Source organism: Hevea brasiliensis, chromosome 3 (genome assembly GCF_030052815.1).
Source record: "Hevea brasiliensis isolate MT/VB/25A 57/8 chromosome 3, ASM3005281v1, whole genome shotgun sequence".
NCBI classification, from domain to species: Eukaryota; Viridiplantae; Streptophyta; class Magnoliopsida; order Malpighiales; family Euphorbiaceae; genus Hevea; species Hevea brasiliensis.
In genome coordinates, this window is record NC_079495.1 from 8717371 (window position 1) to 8737167 (window position 19797).

Sequence of the window (19797 nt, forward strand, 5' to 3'; positions counted from 1 at the left end):
ATATAAAGCACAAGAGACAAAACCCACCTACTTTTCTCTCCATCTTCTTCCCCACTCTCCCTCTCTCTTGCCGTCCACCCTTGTGATCCCTCTCCACCATTTTTGTCAAACTTTCAAGCTTGATTTTCCAAGCTTTCACACACCAAAACTCATAGCTCCCTTTATAAAAAATACTCCCTACACCCTAAGGAAGCTATAGATACCAAAAGGAAGCAAAAAAATTAAAGTTTGGCAAGACACCCAAAAAGGTTAGTGCTCAAAACTCTTAATCTCTTTCTTAAGCATGAAAATCATGCTAAACCAAGTAAAGATTTACATGAAATTAAAAATAAAAATTTGGGAAAGAAACCCTTGAATTTGGCAGCCCTAGAGGAACCATGAAAATGATGGATTTTGTTGGTTTTAGTTTAGTTAGGGAAGTTAATTAACAATGTATTATATGTGGGAATTGATTTCATGGTTATATATATGTGTAATGGCCCGGCCCACTAGTGATATTGTCCACTCTGGGCCGAAGCCCTCACGGTTTTAAAACGCGTTAATAGGGGTTAGGAACCTCCATCTTATGAACCCAGCATTTCTCCCGTGTTTTGTCGATGTGGGATTTGCCTAGGGTGTTACAATCCACCCCCTTATGGGACTCAGCGTCCTCGCTGAGGTTTGCCCCACCATCGTTCAAGGTTGCACGCGAAGCGGCTCTGATACCACAAATGTAACGGCCCAACCCACTAGTGATATTGTCCGCTCTGGGCCGAAGCCCTCACGGTTTTGAAATGCGTCACTATGAGTTACGAACTGTCAACTTATGAACTCAGCATCTCTCCCGTGTTTTGTCGATGTGGGATTTGCCTAGGGTGTTACAATCCACCCCCCTTATGGGACTCAGCGTCCTCGCTGAGGTTTGCCCCACCATCGTTCAAGATTGCACGCGGAGCAGCTCTGATACCACAAATGTAATGGCCCGGCCCACTAGTGATATTATCCGCTCTGGGCCGAAGCCCTCACGGTTTTAAAACGCGTCAATAGGGGTTAGGAACCTCCATCTTATGAACCCAGCATTTCTCCCGTGTTTTGTCGATGTGGGATTTGCCTAGGGTGTTACAATCCACCCCCTTATGGGACTCAGCGTCCTCGCTGAGGTTTGCCCCACCATCGTTCAAGGTTGCACGCGGAGCGGCTCTGATACCACAAATGTAACGGCCCAACCCACTAGTGATATTGTCCGCTCTGGGCCGAAGCCCTCACGGTTTTGAAATGCGTCACTATGAGTTACGAACTGTCAACTTATGAACTCAGCATCTCTCCCGTGTTTTGTCAATGTGGGATTTGCCTAGGGTGTTACAATATGCATTTGATGTTTGAAATTAGGGTTGTGCACTTGAAATTGAGGATATTGTGACATTTTTGAATTTGACCTAATTGTGTTGAGATTGATGATAATAGAAGTGACATGTATGCTTATTTGGAGTTTGGAGAAGGAGGAGATTGAATTTTGGGAGTGTCAAATTTTCTGCAGGTTGGGACTTAATGAGTCCAGTGTGTTTGCTGAACCCTAACTGACAATGTGTGACTCCAATTGGTATGAGGCCAATTGGAGGTGTTTTGGGACATCCAAACCTTCATTTTTCAAGAAGAAACCCTGCCTAAATTCTGTCAAAATCATGACCAATTCTCTGCCCAAACCCGGATGACCAAACACTGCCAACCCAGAAAATGACCAAATGAACAGTACGTGTTCATTTGGTGATAACTCTCTCTATACTGGTCCAAATGACCTAAAATTTCATCAATGGAAAGTTTAGACATAGGGCTATACTTTTCATGAAGCCCACTTAACCCATTTTTGCCTTTAACCAATTTAAATTGTTAGCACAAGTTTAGTCACTAAAACTGCCAACCCAGAAAATGACCAAATGAACAGTACGTGTTCATTTGGTCATAACTCTCTCTATACTGGTCCAAATGACCTAAACTTTCATCAATGGAAAGCTTAGAAATAGGGCTACACTTTTCATGAAGACCACTTGACCCATTTTTGCCTTTAACCAAATCAAATTGTTAGCACAAATTTAGTCACTAAAATTGCCAACCCAAAAATTGTCCCAAAATACTATTCCTTTGGTATTTTGACCATAACTTGAGTTCTGTAACCCCAAATTCAGTGATTGAAAAACTGAAATTCAAGTTTAAACATAGAGGAGCAATTGTTATGAAGGAAGTATGACTAAATAGACATCCTAACCTAGTCAAATTCCTAGATAAAGATAACACATCAACATGAACCTAAAGAAAAGTTCATGGGAAAAAAATGCTATATAGGATAATTAAAATACTCATAAGGAAAATTAAATATTAAAAATGATTTGAATATGTAAATTAAGACTAATGTCCTATTAATATGAAATTAATGGTACCAATGAACAGTACTAGAAAATAGTAATAGAATAGTGCTAAATTAATTAAAAATGTTTAATTGCCCAAAGGATACCTAGACTGTAACAGCCCGATCCTTCTCCAGTTAGTATTGTTCGCTTTGGCCCATACGGCCCGGCCCACTAGTGATATTGTCTGCTCTAGGCCGAAGCCCTCACGGTTTTAAAATGCGTCAATAGGGGTTACAAACCATCAACTTATATACCCAGCAACTCTCCCGTGTTTTGTCGATGTGGGATTTGCCTAGGGTGTTACAATCCACCCCCCTTATGGGACTCAGCGTCCTCGCTGAGGTTTGCCCCACCATCGTTCAAGGTTTCATGCGGAGTAGCTCTGATACCACAAATGTAACGGCCCGGCCCACTAGTGATATTGTCTGCTCTGGGCTGAAGCCCTCACGGTTTTAAAACGCGTCATTAGGGGTTACGAACCACCAACTTATAAACCCAGTATCTCTCCCGTGTTTTGTCGATGTGGGATTTGCCTAGGGTGTTACAATCCACCCCCTTATGGGACTCAGCGTCCTCGCTGAGGTTTGCCCCACCATCGTTCAAGGTTGCACGTGGAGCAGCTCTGATACCACAAATGTAATGGCCCGACCCACTAGTGATATTGTCCGCTCTGGACCGAAGCCCTCACGGTTTTAAAACGCGTCATTAGGGGTTACGAACCACCAACTTATAAACCCAGTATCTCTCCCGTGTTTTGTCGATGTGGGATTTGCCTAGGGTGTTACATGGGACGTGCTTGTTCAACCAGCTACGCACTGGGGTGGAAACTTCGTGTCCCACATCGGAAACGGGAAGAAAAGATTTGGGCCATATATGTGGGAGCCTTCCTCACCTGGTCAGCGCGCTTTTGGGAATGAAACCTCCCAAGAGACAAATCCGTGAGGCCCATGGGCCAAAGCGGACAATACTAACTGGAGAAGGATCGGGCTATTACATAGACTTATTTATTTAGTTTGGATAAATTGGTATACTAATTAGGGACTATAGATAGCAGTACTGTAACACCCTAGGCAAATCCCACATCGACAAAACACAGGAGAGATGCTGGGTTTATAAGTTGATGGTTCGTAACCCCTAGTAACGCGTTTTAAAACCGTGAGGGCTTTGGCCCAGAGTGGATAATATCACTAGTGGGCCGGGCCATTACATATTTGGTATCAGAGCTGGACTCCCTCTAGTACGGTGTGTGGTGCGAGGACGCACCAGGCGGAAGCTGGTGGGCTTGTCACGACCCAGGGATGGGGTTGGGACGTGCTTGTTCAACCAGCTACGCACTGGGGTGGAATTCGTAACCCCTAGTGACGCGTTTTAAAACCATGAGGGCTTCGGCCCAGAGCGGACAATATCACTAGTGGGCCGGGCCATTACATTTGTGGTATCAGAGCCGCTCCGCGTGCAACCTTGAACGATGGTGGGGCAAACCTCAGCGAGGACGCTGAGTCCCATAAGGGGGGTGGATTGTAACACCCTAGGCAAATCCCACATTAACAAAACACGGGAGAGATGCTGGGTTTATAAGTTAATGGTTTGTAACCCCTAGTAACGCGTTTTAAAACTGATGCGTCCCAACCGCAAGTGCACGGGTCGTACAAGTAATATAGAAAAGATATCGATCCCACGAGGAGTTGTGTTAATGATTGAATTTTCGATATAAAAGTTGACTAAATTGAAGTATTCATGAAATTAAAATAATGAATTAATGGGTAATGGAGTACGAAATCTAAATGTGCAAATTTAATATTCTATTCAACAATGTATTAATTAAACTAAAATTGCATCAAATTGAAATAAGCAAGTTCAAATATGGCAATATTTAAAATGGCAAATGATTAAATTCGATTAGAAATTAACAATGGTAAAAAGGCGATTCCGGAGTTCGGGATTTCATATTCAAGCTATTTTGGGATTTTCCCTAGCTAGCCCAATCCATGAAATTTATGGGTTTAAAGGAGATTAATTCTAAAATCCTTTGAAAACTCTTTCGAGTGAGACAAAGAGTGCCTTAATTAACTTAATCCTACTTTCGTGGAGTTAAAATTAACCAAGACCCATTAGGTTCTTTAATCAATCTATTAAAACCCTCTTAACCCTTAGTCTATTTCTAGATCTAAGTTAATTAAGTCCAATTTCTTGATTAACTATCACTTGGTTTTCTCCTTTCGGTGCTTCAACCAAGGATTAAGAACATAACTTAATGGGGCCCTTCATTAAGCATGTGAATAAGCACACAAGAAATGGATTAAACCTCATAAATTCATTAAATTGGGACTAACCCAGTTCAAATCCACAAAAATAACTAAAATATTACATCCCTTACTCCAGAATCAAAAGTAAACTACTCACTATCCATAATGCTTACAAGATATGATGAGTTTAAATGGAAATAAAGCTTTAATCTAAGCTAAGAAGTAAGAAATTAAACACTAGAAATGTAGAAAAATGTAAAGGAAGGAAGAAATCTGCAAATCTTGGTTAAAAATGGTGTGGAAGGTGAAAATGACTCCTCAAATTCTGCCTCTCTTCTCCTCTTCTTCTTTTCTCCTTGCCTCCCTTCTAAAATGAGAAAATGGGACTATTTATAGCATTTTTCTGACATGGAGCCCTAAAATGGTATGTTCTAGGAGGAATTATTTGAGGGAATCTCCTGCCAGCTCATTAATGAACTCTTCATGGGACTGCATAAGTTATGCAGTCCCTTATGCAGTTTTCGGCTGGTTCTGGGTCACTTATGCGAAGCTGCATGACTTGGTGCATAGGTTATGCACAATTTCGTGAATGTGCATAAGGGAGGCGAGAATGTGCATAAGCTATGCAGTCTCCTTATGCACATTTCGGCTGGTTCTGGAACAGTGATCTTTCTCCTTATGCAGATCTGCATAGCTTATGCGGCAAGTTATGCACAGTTTGGTCAATGCATATTTCAGCTTGAAAACTTGTTTTTGACATCTTTTTGCTGTAGAAGACACTCCTCAATGGCAAAATTCTCTTTAGTCCTTCAAAAACACCATTTTTCCTACAAAACAAAGTAAAAATTACAAATTAATCCAAAATCGACAATTATGAAAAACTAACTAATTAACTAATAAAATTAGCTAAAAATGACTAATAATCAAATAAAAATGGTTATGAAATTAAACCTAAATGATTATGCAAAATGTATGCATCAAATACCCCCAAACTCAAGCTTTTGCTTGTCCTCAAGCAAACTTTAAAATGAAATGCAAAAAATTTTTGGGGGTGCCTTATCCAAAGAACTATGAAAATCACCTATTAAAGTAACTTAACACACCTTCAGCCATACCAGCAATCCATATACCCATCCTTCAAAATGCAAAGAATCTAATGCTTATCCAAGCTTTCACCGCTTAGCCATCAAGTCAATTATCATTCAAAATCCCCAAACCAACAAATCAAAAGAGATAGTCATGCTCAAAAGAATTCTAGGACAATTGATAACCAAAGTATCTCAACATGGAATGATAGAATTGAATGAATAGATGAATAGTTTTCCAATCCCATAGGCAAATTCCCTACTCCTATCTCCACTAATGTAGCAAGTACTATCAAGAGATCAAAGGTCTTTTTAGGGATGTAATGAGGCCATGGGGTTTAAAATGAGGCTAAGAAGAAAGATGGGTAAAAAGTATTCAAAGCATGAGAATATTTTCAATTTTTAAACATAAGGTACACTTCTTATTTTATTATAATTTTTTTCTTTTTCTTTTTTTTTTTTTTTGTATATATGGAGGAGAGAAGTACACAATGAGAATTGTCAAGTGCTAGCATAGTTTACAAAACACATAAAAATGGAGGGACATTTTGATACTTTAGACTTGTATTTTGCATTTTCTTTTTATGATTGTCCCTAAAAATGCCACCCCCAAACTCATTTCTTTTAATACTTTGGGTGGATTTCTTTCATTTTGAATGGCAATAGTGAAAAGCACATATACTAGCACTTTTACAAGATGACAAGCACTTCTTCTCCCTTTTTTTGTATATTTTTTCTTTTTTTTTATTTTTTAGAAAGTGTACCTAATATTCAAAATTATTCTCATGAAAAGGGTTGGAGTGTTTGGTTCATTGGCTAGGTAACAATAAGGATTTCAAGAAAAATTAGGGATAAAAAGGCTCAAAGGGGTTTTCAAAGGTCAATTTTAATTAGGAAAAAGGGCCAAAGGTTTAAAATGAGAAGGTTTAAATCAAAGAATGCCTAATCATCTCTCTTTTCAAGTATAAGCTGATATTTCGCCTTGAAAGGTTTAGAAAATTTGTTCTAGGATTGGTGAGACATCATTTGACTACCTTATATCCAATAACTCCCTCTAAACACTCCAATCTCTAAAGGACTAGTTGGGTGGCTTTTTGGCTAAGAAGATATAGGCAAGGGATAAACACTTCAAAACTTTACACCTCTTAGGAAACTTTCGATCCACAAACCCAACTAAAGGTAAGTCAAATCACTCTCATAGGCAACTTTTCAATACTCAAGGGATTTGGCAAAAGATTTTAATGCATGATGCATGATTCCTAAAAATGAGCAATGCATTAACTAAATGGAAGAAGTCTATTTGTGTGCAAAGTGTATAATTTCTAAGTGATGTATAATGTGTGTGTAAATGTGTTATGTATATGTATGTATGGATGTATATGTAAAATATTTACAATATATGTAAATGAAATGGGATGAGATGTTCCTATACTCAAAATGTAAAAAAAATGAAGCAAAAATCAAAATGAATGTGCACCCCCAAACTCAAAATTAGACATTGTCCTCAATGTCTCAAGTAGTGCATTATCAAAATTCAAAGTAAAGAGAAATTACCAGGAATTGTGAAATTGAAGAGCAAAAGGAAAGAGTTACCTGGTATAGAGCAGATGAGAATTCAAGGAATAATGGTGATGCATAAGAGGCTGTACAGGTTATGCAGAGTAAAGTGCTGTCCAAAACATGTGCATAAGTAGGGTGCATAAGCCGTGCGGTTCTGCATGAGTGGCAATAAGGGTTGCATAGGCTATGTAAAATATTTGCAAAAATTTTTTTTTTTTTTTTTTGGTCATGCGGAAGTGCATAAGTTATGCACTCTCCTTATGCAAGTCTCAGCAGGTTTTAACTTTTCCAGAACATGTGCATAAGTAGGGTGCATAAGCCGTGCGGTTCTGCATGAGTGGCAATAAGGGTTGCATAGGCTATGTAAAATATTTGCAAATTTTTTTTTTTTTTTTTTTTTTTTTGGTCATGCGGAAGTGCATAAGTTATGCACTCCCCTTATGCAAGTTTCGGTGACCCTTGAAATTTTGAGGAGCGAAGTCATGCGGGAGTGCATAAGTTATGCACTCCCCTTATGCATCTCTCGGCAGAAGTGGTTGTTCAGAAAATCGGGTCATGCAGAAGTGCATAGGTTATGCACTCTGCTCATGCACTGTTCGGCAATTTTTGGAATTTTGGTTGGTGGTCATGCAGATGTGCATAAGCTATGCACTCTGCTTATGCACTCTGCGGTGGGTTTTGAAATTCAGAATCTTTGGTTATGCAGAAGTGCATAGGCTATGCACATTGCTTATGCAGGTCTCGGCAACTTTGGTTTTTCTGTGTTCTTTGGTCATGCAGAAGTGCATAGGTTATGCACTCTGCTTATGCACCCCTCGGCAAGTTTGAATTTTTTGGAGTTTCTGGTCATGCGGAAGTGCATAGGTTATGCACCTTCCTTATGCACCCTTCGCGAGTTTGATTTTTACGGGTTTTACGGTCATGCGAAGTGCATAGGTTATGCACTCGCTTATGCACCTTCGCGAGTGGAGTTTTGGATTTGTGGTTATGCAGAAGTGCATAAGTCATGCATTCTCCTTATGCAAACTTCGGCAGAGAGAGAAAATGAAGGATTTGAAGTTATGCAAATGTGCATAAGTCATGCACTCACCTTATGCAAGGTTTGACAGATATGAAATTTGACAAAATGAGGTTATGCAGAGTTGCATAAGCTATGCACTCTCCTTATGCACTTGCAATAAAGGTGGAAAATGGCAAGAATTGTGGTTATGCAGGATGGCATAAGCTATGCGATTCTTATGCACAATTCAACAAAATTAAGATTGCAAAGAAACATGATTTGCAAGTGTGAAAAATACCCTAAAATGAAGAAATATAATTCCATGAAGCATAAACCATGAGAAGTTTCACCAAAAACACATCAATATATACAAAGTATATCAAAAAGGCATCACACAAGCATGTAAAAATGGATCCTACATAAAAGACCTTTGAGAACTATGCCATTTTAAGACAAATTCTGCAAATCAACATTTAGCACATAAAACTCCATAAAATTTGCATGAAGTTGCATCTAACCACAAATGATGAAATGAAGTCTCCAAGTTTTGCCAAGAAAATGCAGCATTTTTACCTTGAATCCTACAACCCAAAGAAGCTCAAAACTGCAAAAATGACTCACTTACCACCATATTAAGATTAAAATCACACATACTTAAAAGTCTCACACCCAACCTCACCAAAAACACAAGCCATCTGCTGCAAACACCCTCTTTGCTGCAGAATTTCTTCTTCCTCTCTGCATAAACCAGATTGCAGCTCAAGGACAGAATCTATCTGCTGCAGACTTTTCCTTTTCTGCAGATTGCATTTTTCCTCTGCAATAACCATATTGCAGCTCCCAATAGTTCACCAGCCTTTCTTCATTGATATACATCTACAAGGGACAAGATTTAATAATGTCAAAAATTAAATTTGAGGAAATTTAAGATAAAAACAAAATTAATGAAAATGAAAGTAAATCAACAAAAGCAAAATAAAAGGACTTGGGATGCCTCCCAAGAGCGCTAATTTATAGTCCTTAGCTAGACTCTTTTCATGTTTCATGGTGGCTGAAATTGGAATTTGTTGCCTCTGTTTCCAATAGGTGCTTCAATGAATCTATACTTCATTTTCTTTCCATCACATGAGAAGATCCTTGTTGCTTTGTCTAAAAATCCGACCATTTCTTTCTTGATAACCTTTGGTGCATCTTTTTCTTTGAGAGATGGTTGCTTTACTTCACTTTTCTCCACTTCCTCAACTTGAAAGATTGGTGCCATAGGACAAGGTGGATTACTATTCAAATCTTGTGCAAATGCAGCCTCTTTTGGATTTTCATCATTGATACTCCCTTCATGGATAAGACAACTTTCAAGAGAAGCCTTCGGATAGCTCTTTCTAAAGTGCTCTTTTACTAACTCATCAACTATATCAATTCTCAAACAAGAGTCTACATCTTCATGTTGCTTCTTCTTATCATTGCCAATATTGAAGACTAACCGATCCTCTCAGATTCTAAGAGTAAGCTTTTCACCTTTCCACGTCAATCAAAGCACCACCGGTAGCTGGAAAGGCCTCCCAAAATGATTGGCATATGAGAATCCTCTTCCATGTCCAAAATGACAAAGTCAATCTGGGATGTAAAATTTTCCAACCTTGATGGTATATTTTCCAAGATCCCTCTCGATATTTAATTGATCTCACATGGCCCAAGAGAAATGTGGGTTGGCTTAAGATCTCCCATGTTAAGCTTCTCATAGATGGAGAGGGGCATAAGGCTTACACTAGCCCCTAAATCACATAAAGCTTTTATAGAATATGATTCCCCAATATGGCATGGAATTGAAAAACTCCCTGGATCCTTGAGCTTTGGAGGAAGTTTCCTTTGAAGGATAGCACTGCATTCCTCAGTTAAGGCTACAGTCTCATAATCTTCAAGTCTTCTTTTGTTTGAGAGAATTTCTTTCAAAAACTTAGCATAAGAAGGCATTTGGGAAAGAGCATCGATAAAAGGCACATTTATATATAGCTTCTTCAAAACCTCTAAGAACTTCCCAAATTGCTTATCAAGCTTGGCTTTTGAAATCTCTGTGGAAAGGGAAGTCGTGGCTTGTAAGGCTCGGAGGTATATATTTCTCTTCTTTCTCTTCAACCTCCTCTTTACCTTTTCTACACTCTCTTGTTTTTCATCTCCCTTGACATCTTTCTCATTTTCTCTCTTCTCAGCTTTTTCACTCTTCTTAGTATGCACTATTTTACCACTCCTCAGTGTGATGGCATGACATTGCTCCCTTGGATTTTCTGTTTGACTAGGAAGTTTCCCCATAGAATTGGTACTTGATGAGCATGCTTGTTGTGCAATCTGATTTTCCAGCATCCTATTGTGTGTTTGCATTTGTTCCACCTTGCTTTCATCTCTCTCAACTCTTCATCACGCTTAATTTGATTAGCAAGAATTTGTTGTAATAAAGCCTCTGTGGTGGAACTTTGTTCTTCTTTGTCTTGGTAAAGGTGCGATTTGCATTCTTTTCTTTGAAAACTAGGTGGTGGTTGCCTAGGTTGTTGGTATTGATGCTCTTGTTGTTGTGATGGAAAGTTACGAGTTGAAGCTTGATTTTGCTGATTCTCCCATGAAAAATTGGGATGATTCCTCCAAGCATATGAAGGATAATCTACTCCACAACTCATTGTTCCTTCTGCATAAGTAACTTGTTGAGAACTTCCAGAGCATGATGATGAACTGACTAGCATACTTAAATCCTCCATTTTCTTAGCAAGGACATTAGTGAGTGCATCAAATTTGGCATTGATCATGTTGAATGGATCAAGCTCATACATTCCAAAGAACTTGCCTTTTTTGAGTTGGAGTTGACCCTCTTGGACTACTCCATAGATGACTGTTCTTTGCTATTTTCTCTAATAACTCATAAGCTTCATCTTCATGATTAATGATGAATTCTCCGATTTGAGCATCAATGATCCCTCTGATAGCAGGAGTGACGTTTGTGTAAAAATTCTGGTTTATCATCCATTTGGGAATGGCATGATGTGGACATTGTCTCTCCAACTCCTTCCATCTCATCCATGACTCATAAAGAGTCTCATCTTCTCTTGGTCTAAAAGCAATCATTTGATTCCTCAACTCTTGAGTTTTTCCAGGTGGAAAGTATTGGGCACGAAATGCATCGTTGAGTCGCTCCCAATTTGTAATTGAGTTGTGAGGTAAAGAATCAATCCAAACCAAAGCTCAATCTTTCAAAGAGAATGTAAACAATTTTAGCCTTCGCATCATCGATACTCCAGGTTGTTTTTGCATGTCACAAATCATAGCAAACTTCTTCAGATGTGTGTGGATTTTCAGAAGGATGACCCCCAAATTGAGAATTCTGAATCATTTGAAGGACTCCAAAATCCATCTTGTAACTATTTGCATCAATCCTTGGTCTTGCTATGCTCTCTCTCAAGTCATCAAAACGTGGAAAAGCATGATCCATCATACTTCCCCTAGGCACGTTAGCATTAACAACTTCTTCACCATGGGCTGCATTTTCATTATTTTGATCATTTCCAGCATTACCAACACCAATTCTAATTCTTTCATCAGCCATGTCTGCTTCTAATTCAGTTTCTATCAAGGCTTCTTTTCTTTTTCTGGTTTCTTTCTTGTTGGAATTACAAAATATCTCAATTTGTGGTTGAATAATAAGGATGTATCACTTGTGCTTCTAGCTCTTCTCATAAAAGATTAAGAGTACCTGAAAAAGAACAAACAAACACAAAATGAAAAGATAACAGAGATAAAACTAAAAAACAACTAAAATAATCAAGAATTCAATCTTAAGCAAACAACTCCCCGGCAACGGCGCCAAAAACTTGATGCGTCCCAACCGCAAGTGCACGGGTCGTACAAGTAATATAGAAAAGATATCGATCCCACGAGGAGTTGTGTTAATGATTGAATTTTCGATATAAAAGTTGACTAAATTGAAGTATTCATGAAATTAAAATAATGAATTAATGGGTAATGGAGTACGAAATCTAAATGTGCAAATTTAATATTCTATTCAACAATGTATTAATTAAACTAAAATTGCATCAAATTGAAATAAGCAAGTTCAAATATGGCAATATTTAAAATGGCAAATGATTAAATTCGATTAGAAATTAACAATGGTAAAAAGCGATTAGGAGTTCGATTTCATATTCAAGCTATTTTGTGATTTTCCCTAGCTAGCCCAATCCATGAAATTTATGGGTTTAAAGGAGATTAATTCTAAAATCCTTTGAAAACTCTTTTGAGTGAGACAAAGAGTGCCTTAATTAACTTAATCCTACTTTCGTGGAGTTAAAATTAACCAAGACCCATTAGGTTCTTTAATCAATCTATTAAAACCCTCTTAACCCTTAGTCTATTTCTAGATCTAAGTTAATTAAGTCCAATTTCTTGATTAACTATCACTTGGTTTTCTCCTTTCGGTGCTTCAACCAAGGATTAAGAACATAACTTAATGGGGCCCTTCATTAAGCATGTGAATAAGCACACAAGAAATGGATTAAACCTCATAAATTCATTAAATTGGGACTAACCCAGTTCAAATCCACAAAAATAACTAAAATATTACATCCCTTACTCCAGAATCAAAAGTAAACTACTCACTATCCATAATGCTTACAAGATATGATGAGTTTAAATGGAAATAAAGCTTTAATCTAAGCTAAGAAGTAAGAAATTAAACACTAGAAATGTAGAAAAATGTAAAGGAAGGAAGAAATCTGCAAATCTTGGTTAAAAATGGTGTGGAAGGTGAAAATGACTCCTCAAATTCTGCCTCTCTTCTCCTCTTCTTCTTTTCTCCTTGCCTCCCTTCTAAAATGAGAAAATGGGACTATTTATAGCATTTTTCTGACATGGAGCCCTAAAATGGTATGTTCTAGGAGGAATTATTTGAGGGAATCTCCTGCCAGCTCATTAATGAACTCTTCATGGATCGCATAAGTGGATGCATAAGTTATGCGATCCCTTATGCGATTTTAGCTGGTTCAGGTCACTTATGCGAATTGCATGACTTAGTGCATAGGTTATGCATAATTTTCGTGAATGTGCATAAGGGAGGCGAGAATGTGCATAAGCTATGCGATCTCCTTATGCACATTTAATTTGGTTCTGGAACAGTGATCTTTCTCCTTATGCAGATCTGCATAGCTTATGCGGCAAGTTATGCACAGTTTGGTCAATGCATATTTCAGCTTGAAAACTTGTTTTTGACATCTTTTTGCTGTAGAAGACACTCCTCAATGGCAAAATTCTCTTTAGTCCTTCAAAAACACCATTTTTCCTACAAAACAAAGTAAAAATTACAAATTAATCCAAAATCGACAATTATGAAAAACTAACTAATTAACTAATAAAATTAGCTAAAAATGACTAATAATCAAATAAAAATGGTTATGAAATTAAACCTAAATGATTATGCAAAATGTATGCATCAAAAATCGTGAGGGCTTCGGTCCAGAGCGGACAATATCACTAGTAGGCCGGGCCATTACAAGTACTGCCTACCGAGAAAATCATGAACTGACAATATATGTCTGGTATGATTGTTCTACAGGCTATATGCCTACTTACTGGCCATTGTGCCTACTTTATTTCTGGCTTTACAAGCCTGATAATGAGTCTCGTGCGACGGTTGGCCTCGTGCACGATGGACATATCTTTGGATAGACATATGGTCATCTAACCAAGAAACACTGTGCATCCAGCTTTTATAATTTGTTATAGGTTTTCTTGGGCACTGATAAAAAAATTATTTAAGACTTAAAATACAATAAGTAATCATAAAAGATCCCGATAATGTTAATTATTTTCAAAGAGCAATAAAAATGTAAAAGACCCAGAAATTATGAGTTGCATATATTGTTTCAAATTATTAAATTATTGTTATTATAAATTATGCACCACTAAGCGTTATGCTTAGCGCGTTGGTTTTCCATCGCAGAGGTATCGAGATCGGCCCAAAGAAATTGCAGCACTGAATAAAGAAGACTAGTAGTGCACTGACAGAGCTCTGATCAGATCTGTCATTGTCCAAAGTCATCTCACCAGTCTTTTGTAGTTTGTTAGGGCCCATGTATAGACTAGTATTTTGATTCATTATGTTTAGTCATGATGTAATTACTAGTTTATGATGTATTTCATTTTGGACTTGAAATGAAAACTTATAATTTATTATCTATGAATTTCCATATGAATGCAATAGATGAAACTTCATTTTGAGATCTCATAAATAATTGTGAATGATATGATAAAAGAGAATATGATATAGAAATATGTGAGATGACTATGAATATATTAACACGTAATAGTGGAACCCGCCAGATGCTAATAAAACAGAGGAGGATTTGTCCGGGTCTCCACAGAAATAAGATATAAAAAAAAAATTCTACACATAAATTACCTGATTTAAATGACATTAAAATTTACAATAAACATGACAAGACAAGATAGGGTGCTCCAGCACAGAATGTGGCACTTCTTGCTCGGCTATACAATAGATGGGTAAGAGGCGTCACACTCCGAACTCTTTTCTTGAACAAATCCTATCCCAAGACAACCAATGAATTCTTCTATGCCCATTACCATTAGAACCCCACCAAAAAGAATTCATCATTCTTTGCAACTCCTCACATAAAGAGATAGGGATACCAAAAACACTCATGCAATAAGAGGGAATAGATTGAGCTTTAGACTTTAACAAAATTTCCTTACTAGCCCGAGAGAGAAACCTACCCTTCCAACTGCATATACGCTTCCAAACTCGCTCTTTCAAATAGGCAAACACTTGCTTTTTATTCTTGCCTATCAAGAACGGATGGCCCTGAAGGAGCGGAAGCATAAAAAATATAAGTTTAGATCATTGAATTCAACATTTTTCTTCTAGGGTGTCATGCATCATGCAAGATTCATTGTTTATCTATTTGATTTAATGTTAAACAACATATTAAAACTCTTTTAATATGTTTTTGAATCTATATTTGCCATTTAAAATTTTAGAATTAATAGATAATTCATTAGAACCCTAAATTAGATCAAGAACAAGTGCACTAACCTTTTGATGCACTGTAGTTGTGTTTGGCACCTTTGGGATGCGCCTAGGACACCATATGTTGTCCCTCTAGCTTGTCCACACCAAGATCACCAATGGCAGCCCCTTGAATAGCTTTTCAAGCCTTTCCAATCAATTAGAAATTCAGGTTTTGCCTTTAGAGATGTTATAGATGCATACAGGACACTAGAAACGATTTCTAGCAATTTTAATTCAAGAGAATGTTGGCAATTCTCTTTGAATTGATGAGAGATGAAGAAGAAGAAGAGAAGGGAGAGGCTCTTTGGGTGGCAGAACAAAAGAATAGAATAGCAGATTGTATTTTTCTTTTTCATCCTTTCCCTTATATAACTAAGTCACCACTTAAAACACTTGCCACATGTCAACTTCTTATTGGCTCTTAGTTTAATTGACCCAATCACATTGTGCCAAGTGCCAAACTTAGATTTAATCTTGACTTTGATCATCTTACGTGATTAAAAGACAAATAGCAAGCTTATGTATAGTGCCATGTGTCACCATCTCATGGTGCCACATGTCACCCTGTGAAATGACCAAAATACCCTTGTGTCTTAATTTTGAGTTCTCAATCCAAAATCATTATTTCTCTTCTTCTAATCAATTTATATCAAATATAAATTAATTAATTAATTTTTATTAATTAATTTCTCATAATTAAATTTATATTTAAACACTTTAAATATAAATTTAACTTATACTATACATCCAATAACCTAGATTGTGAACCCATATTTTCCTTAGGGCCCATTTGGAAATCCACATCAGTCATATGTAAATCAACATTATTTAACCGAATATCTGCATGATTAATGAAAATCCCATACGTCCTACTCATCACTGAATCAGATGGACCTTTAAATTTGAATTCCTGTGATCCCGCTAAAATCATGGTCACCTTTGGTTAAGACTTTCTTCGAACGCTAGAGGGGGCATCTGAATATCCAAAGCTACTCTAATCCTCATGTAACTCTTCTAGCCTCCTTTGCTAATGGTAGTATCATAAGAAATAAATTTTCCAATAAAATCACCTAGTAATTTTGCAACAGCTTCATTAATATAACCCACCGGCATATGGTGAATTTGGACCTAGAATAATGCTTCATTCAACTCAACTATAAACGGATCCTCGCGAGGTTGCAAATGGTGAGTCACCAACAAATGGTTATTGAATGACCAGCGCCCACCGTTTATCGCGCGATGCAGATCCACAGGATGAAAAATTGAATCAAATAAAGATTCGATCCCAAATCCTGTATGAAAACACCCCTCCATGGCTTCCAAAGGTGGGAAAGTGTATTACGCATTGCACTAAAGTTAACAGTACGATCTGTCAAAAGTCGTCCAATCAATGTATATTCGTTATTTGCCTAGTGATCTCCTGCTTCTGCAACCATAAGATCAAAGGCCTCCACTTCATCTATCTTCTACAAGCGTTAGGTTTTTGAAACTAGACTCCATAGAAATAGGAAAACTCGCTACCGTAAGCGAGAGAATTTCATACCATTAGAGCAAGACTCAATACCACAAATCCAAATACAACCATAATGTATTTGAATTTACAAATTATAATGGAAATTTTTACAAAATTATTCATCGATGATATCCCAACACCTCTAACAATATCAAGTGAGAACAATTTTACATTGTCAACATTTTCATGAGGAGAGAGAAAATAATTTTAGTTATCTTCGATTTTAATCGCGACAATTCTAGTGGTGTACTTTCAGTATCTAAAAAAACTCTAGTTCATTTATGTCTTTTAGGTATTCTAGACGTTCCTTTAGGTCGACAAAACTCCACTGAAGAGCTGACAGTGATTTAGATAAGATTCGCGAGCACTCAAAAGCTCAAAGATCATTGTGAAAAATACTTTTTTTTTTTTTGCTATGCTTCAAAACGTGCCAGCTGCATCCATTAGTTGAATTTCATATTTATAATCCCTAACCCCAATTTCTAGTCTTGGTATGCACCATAGAATTAGCTTAATACCGATGTTTTATGTATTCTATTTAAGCTATATAAATATGCAAGTGTTTATATATAGGGTCAATTGTCAAAAAAAAAAAAAACTCTGAATTTGGTATTTTTTGCAATTAAATTTTGAAGTTTGATTGATGTCATAAATTGATCCAACCGTTAAAAAATTATTAATATACTTAATGGGAATTTCATGTCAACTACCATGTCATCGCTAGAGAAACCACATCAAAAATCCTAACTTAGGGTAATTGCCCAAAAAAAAAAGTTTGTCAAATTTTACAGTTAAGCTGTAAAGTTTGCATAATTGAGAAATAAATCTTCATGTTTGATTGATATGACTTCTACAGTAATGATATGGCAACTAATGTGGAATTCCCTAAATATGCCAATGGTTTATTGACGATCAGATCAATTTGAGATATCAATTGAATATGAAGGTTTAATCAGTAATTATGCAAACTTCATAGTTTAATTGTAAAGTGTGTGTGTGTGTGTGTGTGTGTGTGTATATATATATATATATATATATATATATATATATATATAGAGAGAGAGAGAGAGAGAGAGAGAGAGAGAGAGTATGCAAGATTTTTCTTAAAGTTGACACATGACACTTATTCTTAGTACTGCGTCGTGGTGCTTAATATACAAAGACTAATTTCTTTATAATTAATGGTTATTGCTATTTATATTAGGCATTTATTTTTCTTTAAGTATTTTTATTATTGCCATTATTACCTCAATTTTAATAATTTAAATGATTATTTTATTAATTAATTCAATACCCAAGGCCCAATAATTAAATTTATTATATTATTTTTTTAGTTTATTAAATATATACTTAATATTGTTCTTTCTTGAGTACTCATATATCTCATAGTATTCATAGTATATATTTTTATAGATGCAATTAATATTATTTTATTAATATATTATGTTATATATTAATTTTATAAGATTGATGAATGGATCTTTTCTAATTGTTGATACTTTAAGTTTTGGCAAGGACAGTGAATTTCAGAAGAAAAGTCAAAAGGATTTGAATTTTTTTACGGTTAACTTTTTTAAAAATAACCTTGTTATTTATATTTACCCATTAATTATAGAATATAAAAGCATTATTTAAAATTGTGGGGTTGGTTAAAATTGTCCTACAATTTAAAATGCCCACTTGGAAAACTCCGTTGAAGTGATACAACCTTACATGCCTGTTTGGCATTTTGATATAGTAGGCTTGTTGTTTGGCTAGTAACATTTCCTCGTCTCCCCGTTTAATTTAAGTTTGTAATATGGTATCAGAATATGTCTGGTCTAGCTCAGTTTAAATGTCGACTTCTTAGTGTTGCCTGCAAGCCCATTTACCCAAATCAAATCAAATCGGTAAGACCCAAACAAAAACCAAACTCTAAATCAACCTTAGGACTGTAGAGCCTCTTAAAAGAGCACCCATTGTCGTCCTCCTCCATTACTTGCCCGTTGTCAACGACTAATGTCGCCCATCTGATACATACATTTTGCATAATCATTTAGGTTTAATTTCATAGCCATTTTATTTGATTATTAGACACTTTTAGCTAATTTCATTAGTTATTTAGATAGTTTTTCATAATTGCCAATTTTGGATTAATTTGTAATTTTACTTTGTTTTGTAGGAAAAATGGTGTTTTTGAGGGACTAAAAAAAAGAATTTTGCCATTGGGGAGTGATTTTTACAGCCAAAGATGTCAAAAACAAGTTTCAAAGTTGAAGTATGCATTGGCCAAATTGCGCATAACTTGCCGCATAAGTTGTGCAGATCTGCATAAGGAGATGAACCAATGTCCCAAACCTGCCGAAATCTGTATAAGTTGCCGCATAACTTATGCAGATTCGTGCCTTGCTTATGCGACCTGACAGAAAACTGCATAACTTATGCAGTCTTGCACCTTGCTCATGCAGTTTCACACAGAGAGCCAGAAACCAGCCGAAAATTGCATAAGGGATTGCATAACTTATGCAGTCCACTTATGCGGTCACATAAAGACTTCATAATGAGCTGGCAGAAGATTCCTTCAGAAAATCACACCTCAAACACACCATTTTAGGGCTCCTTGTCAGAGAAAATGATATAAAAAGGCCCTTATCCCATTTTAGAAAGGGGAGAGAAAAAGAAAAGAAGAGGGCAGCAGCTGAAGAGTCAAGAAAAGGGAGCTAAAACGTCACCCCCTCCATTTCCAGACAGATTTGGAGTTTTCTTTCCTTTCTTGCATATTTCCTACCTTTCTTGTATCGGGTTTCTTTAGTTTTAGTTTATTTTCATGATTTATTTCCTCTTTTACTTAGAATTTCTTGTGTTAAACATGGATTGTGAGTAGTTCTCTTTGATTCTGTAGTAAGGGATGTAATATTTTAGTTATTTTTGTGGATTTGAACTGGGTTAGTCCCAATTTAATGAAAT

General features: G+C 36.6%; 1 non-coding gene across 1 annotated transcript; it reads left to right on the plus strand.

Moving 5' to 3' along the window:
* The first annotated feature begins 11294 nt into the window (after positions 1–11294).
* Positions 11295–11402, plus strand: LOC131178926 (small nucleolar RNA R71). Its single transcript, XR_009147933.1, has one exon. It is a non-coding gene; the product is annotated as a small nucleolar RNA R71 (small nucleolar RNA).
* The last annotated feature ends 8395 nt before the right edge of the window (positions 11403–19797 follow it).